Raw genomic sequence first — 5,874 nt, forward strand, 5'->3', positions numbered from 1 at the left:
TTTATTTGAGTACTTGTTTTCAATTCTTTTGGGTGTATACCTAGGTGAGGAATTGCTGGGTCATATGGTAATTTCTATGTTTAACCTTCTGAGGAACCGCCAAAGCTGTTACACTTTACATTTCCACCACCAATTTCTCCACATCCTCATCAATGCTTGTTCTTTTCTTTTTTTTCTTTTTTTTAAGCCATCTTAGTGGCTGTGCAGCAGTATCGCTCTGTGACTTTGATTTGCATTTCCCTAATGACTAATGATGTTGAGCATCTTCTCATGTGCTTATTGGCCATTTGTATGTCTTCTTTGGAGAAATATCTATTCAGATCCTTGTCTATTTTTAAAAAATTGGTTATTTGTCTCTTTATAAATGAGTTGTAACAGTTCTTTACATAGTCCAAATACAAATTCCTTATCAGATATATGAATTGCTAAATTTTTCTTCTATTCTATTGGTTTCCCTTTCACTTTCTTGATTGTGCCTTTTAAAGCACCCCCAAGTTTAAATTTTGATGAAGTCCAATTTATGTATGTTTTTCTCTTGTTACTTCTGCTTGTGGTGGCCTATCTAAGAATATTCTGTCTTTTACCTTAAGGTCAAATTCTTTCCTTCCGTGGAGTTCCGAATTTTGCCTGATGTTTGCAAATGTCTTTTCTATTACTTGTATCTTCAGCAAGTCTACCCGTCTCAAATTATAGATTCTCAGGAGCTGTGACCAATTCTGAAAAACAAGTCCACACTGTGAAATTAATTAAAGTTTTAATGATGGCTGCAATAATGACCAGTGATCAGAAAGTCCTTCTTTGCGTCTAACCAAACAAATCCATTTCCCTTTCACAGGTTCTGAGGGGGACTCTGATGTGAAGGCCCCACAAAAAGGGGAGACACTTAAACACAATGGAGGGGGTCAGCAGTGGCTGACCTGCTTGGAGCTTATCCACTAACAGCAAGAATTTCCACTGAGCCTGGCTTTCCACCAAGCCGAGGGCAGCAGTTTGTGCTGGGACAGCGGTGGGGGCTGGGACTTGGCACCGCCTCCCCGACTCCAAGAGAGAAAGACGGTGATGCCTGGGCAAGATCCAGTCTCTAGCACTGGCAGCTCTGGCTACGGGTGGGAACATGGGCAAGGCAGGCAGGCGCAGGGAAGCGAGGAAGGTGCCGCTCAGCTCCTGGTCTCCATGCAGCTGCTTTTGGTCAGCTCTTTCCTGTGGGAAGCTCGTCCCTGGGGCTCTTCCTAGGTTCTGCCAGGGCAAGCCAGCCTGACCAGGCACAGCTGCCAGTGGACAGGGACCACAACTGATCCGCTCCAGGCCCCGGGCTGCCCACACTCATGGACTTTTGGGCAGAACTCAACAGCACATTCTGATCCAGCATCACTTAGAAAGCTCCTACTGTGTGCCCGTGCCACCACAGGGCCCTCAACCAGGACCTCAGCACCGAGCCTTGCACACTGTGGGGTTTGGGTGGGAGTCCAATGTCCCTGCTAAACTCACAGGCCCTGAGAAGAGCCCGGGTTTTGGTGTCAAAACAGTTTGTATGCTGACTTATCATTTAGTTCGAGTGTGATTTGGGGAAGTCACTTAACGCTTTCAAATGTTTGTCCCACCTCTGGGAAAATGATGTCACGGGGCGGCAAGAGCATACGAGGTGAGGCATACAGGGTCGAATGTCTGACTGGATGGGCTTGATACATGGAAGGTCCTGCATCGTTTACTGCAGAGCCAGCTTGCAGCCCTGGTCTGGCTTTAATGTCTTCCTTCATCTCCTAAATGGGCACCTCATCCTAGCTCTCTCTCCTGAATAGCCAACCCATCCCAGGCCTGTCCACCTGGAGTCTCAGGGCCCCCCAGCTCGGCATGTCCATCCTGAACTCCGCACTTCTCCCTGAAAACTTGCTGCTCTTCCCATGCTGCCGTCTCAGGGAGACCTGACTATCCAGTCAGCGCCCCACGCCAGAAAGCTGGGCGGCGCCCTAGAGCTCTGCTCTTCCACATTCCCACACCCGCCTGCCACAAACCCTCCTGGGCATCTGATTGCATCCTTCCCGTCCCAGGGCCATGTACAGTGGGGGACATCAGCTTCCTGGCACACTGCGACATCATCCACTCTCTCCATGTCTTCCTGGTGTCTCTCCTACCAACCCCCGCAGGGCTTTGATCCCCACACTGCCCTCGCGAAGAACTCCAGGGCCTCCACTAAGCGAATCCAGCAATTCCCAGTGCTCACCTCCCTTGCCCACGGCCTGCATTTGACACAGTGGCCTCTCCCTGTCCTGAGATACCGTCTGCCTCTCCTAACCCTCAGGCTGCATCCCCTCAGTCTGCCTGGCTGGTTCACCCCCATCTCACTAACTTCTAGCTGCTGGTCTTCCCTGGAGCTCATTTCTTTCTCTTTCTTTTTTAAAATATATTTTTATTGATTTCAGAAAGGAAGGGAGAGGGAGAGATAGAAAGATGAATAATGAGAGAGAATCATTGATCGGCTGCCTCCTGCATGCCCCCTACTGGGGATTGAGCCCGTAACCAAGGCATGTGCCCTTGACCAGAATCGAACCTGGGACCCTTCAGTCCACAGGCTGACGCTCTATCCACTGAGCCAAACCTGTCAGGGCAGGAGCTCGTTTCTTAACTATTTTCTACCTATGTGTACTCCACGGTGATCTCTCCTGTCCTGTGGGTTGCAATACCATCTCTATATTGGTGGTTCCAGCTCTAGTCCAGACCAGTCTCTTTAATCTGTATCGCTACCTGACTACCTGACAGCTCCATTAGAATGTCAAGCAGACATCTTGAATGAACCATGCCTCAAACTGAGCTCCTAATCTTTCCCACAAGCCCACTCTCCTGCAGTCTGTCCTTCCCGTCTCAGTTAATGGCAACTCTGTGTTTCCAGTTGCTTGGGTAAAAAATGCTGGTGTTATCTCTCACACTCCACAAGAAATCTGTCAGGAAGTTTTGCCAGCTCTACTTGCAGAATATATCCAGAGTCCAACCAATTCCCACCCCTTACCAGCTAAGAAGCTGGTCCCGGCCACTATCATCTCTTGCCTGGATTACCACAGTGGCTTCGAACCGGTGTCCATGCTTCTGCCCCAGCTTTCATCTAAGTAAGATTCAGATCCTGTCCCTCTGCTCATAACCCTCCAGTGCCCCTCCACATCACACCCAATAAAAGCCATGCTCCTCACAATGACCCTCAAGGCTCTGTGTGGGACCCCTTTCCCCCTCCGAACCTATCGTCTTTTACGTTCCCTCTTGCTGTCCTGGGTCCTACTCCATGTCCCTTGAGTATGGCCAGCCTAGTCCCACCTCAGAGCCTTTGAACTTGCTGTTTCCTCTCCCTAGAATGCGGTTCCTCCTGATATCCCAACGGTTTTATTCCCTCATTTCATTCAGGTCCTCACTTGTCAGCTCCTCAGAGAGGCCTACCCTGACTGCCCCATTTAGAACACCAGCTGCTGGCTTTTCTTAGCCTCCTTTCCTGCTTTATTTTTTTTCTCTCCTTAGCACTTACAATTCCTAACATGTTATTTACTTTACTTATTTACTTGTTGTGATGGCTAATTTTGGGGATCAATTTGAGTGGGTGCCCAGGTACTTGTAAAAGAACACTCTGGGTGTGCCTGTGGGGTGTTTCTGGAGGAGATTAGCAGTGGACCAGGGAAAGCAGATTGCCTTTCCCTATCGGACGGGCCTCATCCAATCCGTGGGAGGCCTACGAGAATAAAAGGCTAAGTAATGAGTCTCTCTCTCTGCTGGGACACTGGTCTTTAGACTCAGACTTGGACTAGACGTAGGTACAGATGGAGAGATAGAGATACAGATATAGGGGTTTGGGTATCTCCTATTGGTTCTGTTTCTCTGGAGAACCTCTACTAATGCACTTGTTCATTGTCTAAATTCCTTCACAAAAATGTAAGCTTGCTGAGAGCAAAGGTTTTGTGTGTTTTGTGGACTATTTTGTGTCCAGTACCTAGAGCAGGGCCTGCACAAGGCTGGTACTCGGTAAAGTTTGGGTGACTGAACACCTCCTCTCTGGTCCCTGCTTGTCAGGCCCTCCCCCGAGGCTACCACATTGTGGCCAAGCGTCTGCCAATCATGCCATACCTTCAACCAAGAACGGAGTGGCCTCAGACTGTGATGGTCCAGGCCAATCCAGAGAAGGCTGATGACGGATGAATCCACATTGGAAATTTTCTAGAAAGGTGAGATGCCAGGTCAATGGGACCAGTGGGATGCTGATAAGAATGATAGACAAGATATACCAAGACAAGTAAGGGGTCTGAGGAAAGAAGAAAAATGGGAGTAAGAGAAGGTGGGTGACGGAGTTGGAAGGAGAAGAATTACGGTCAAAGGGAGATGTTTGCATTTGCACGGGCAGAGGCGGGTGATTCTGAGTGACGTGGCCAGGATGTGGCTGGGCAGTGTGAGGACTGGAGTGCAGAGGACGATGGTCGCTGAAATGAGGCCGGCAAGGACTGAGAGGGCAGCGTGGTGATGAGCCATCACATTGCTTCTGGTCCACCTCTGGCAGTGAAAGGAGATGTCATTAATTTACAGTCTGCACAGGGATGACTGTCCTGAGCAAACGGAGACACAGCCACCTTAATACTTAGGCACTGGGCTGACGGCAGGCCTCGGGACAGAAAAAGGCAGTGCCCTGGCGTGATGTCACAGGGACGGAGGGGCCTGCAGGCAGCAGAGCCCAGAGTCGGGAAAGGTGGGGGCCTAGGAGCTCACCCAGCGGCAGAAGCCCAGGTGGGAAGCTTTGCTGCGGAGGTGGAGGGCACAGACCCCACCTGCAGACCTGGTGGGGTTATTGAGCTAGACCACTGGTCTGCAAACTGCAGCTCGTGAACCACATGCGGCTCGCGAACTGTCGTTTGCCACTCTGTTGACTAATGAGTTTGCCGACCACTGCTAGACTAAATGTTACCGTGTAGTTGGAAGCTGTGAGGATTAGGCAATTGTGGCATATTGTGTGCAAAGGGGTAAAGGGTAGTATATGACAGTGGTCGGCAAACTCATTAGTCAACAGAGCGGCAAACCGCGGCTAGCGAGCTGCATGTGGCTCATGAGCCGCAGTTTGCCGACCACTGAGCTAGACAGTGAGATTTTTCAACCTCACACACGAGTGACACTTTTTTGGACTTTTCCAAACATGTTTTTGCTGCCTCATAACTTCCCTAAGAGTTACCTACTGTGCTTCCCGTTCTCAGTGAAACCACGGCCGAGTGTGGATTAGGTGACTGTCCCAAGGCAAATCGAGGAAACCTCTGAAGTAGGTGCCGCATAAGACACAGGGCACCCGGTCACATCGGAATTTCAGTTAAATGACAAATCATGTTATTTATTTATAAAAAATCTTTATTGTTGAAAGTATTACATATGTCCCCCTTCCCCCCTCATTGACCCCCTCCGGCCTACCCCCGCCCCTGCCCCTGCCCCAGGCCTTCACCACCCTATTGTCTGTGTCCATGGGTTATACATATATGCATACAAGTTCTTAGGTTGATTACCTCCCACCCATCCACCCTCCCCCGGCCTTCCCTCTGAGATTCCACACTGTGTTCCATGCTTCCATGTCTCTGGAACCATTCCATTCATCAGTTTATTTTGTTAATTAGATTCCACATATGAAAGACATGTGACACTTGTCTTTCTCTGACTGAGTTATTTTACTTAGCATGATATTCTCCAGGTCCCTCCATGCTGTCTCAAAGGGTAAGACATTCTTCTTTTTTATGCCTACATAGTATTCCATGGTATAAATGTACCACAGCTTTTTTATCCACTCGTCTACTGATGGGCACTTGGGCTGTTTCCAGATCTCAGCTATTGTAAATTGTGCTGCTATGAACATGGGGATGCATACATTCT

This window comes from Cnephaeus nilssonii (genome assembly GCF_951640355.1).
Source record: "Cnephaeus nilssonii genome assembly, chromosome: 16".
NCBI classification, from domain to species: Eukaryota; Metazoa; Chordata; class Mammalia; order Chiroptera; family Vespertilionidae; genus Cnephaeus; species Cnephaeus nilssonii.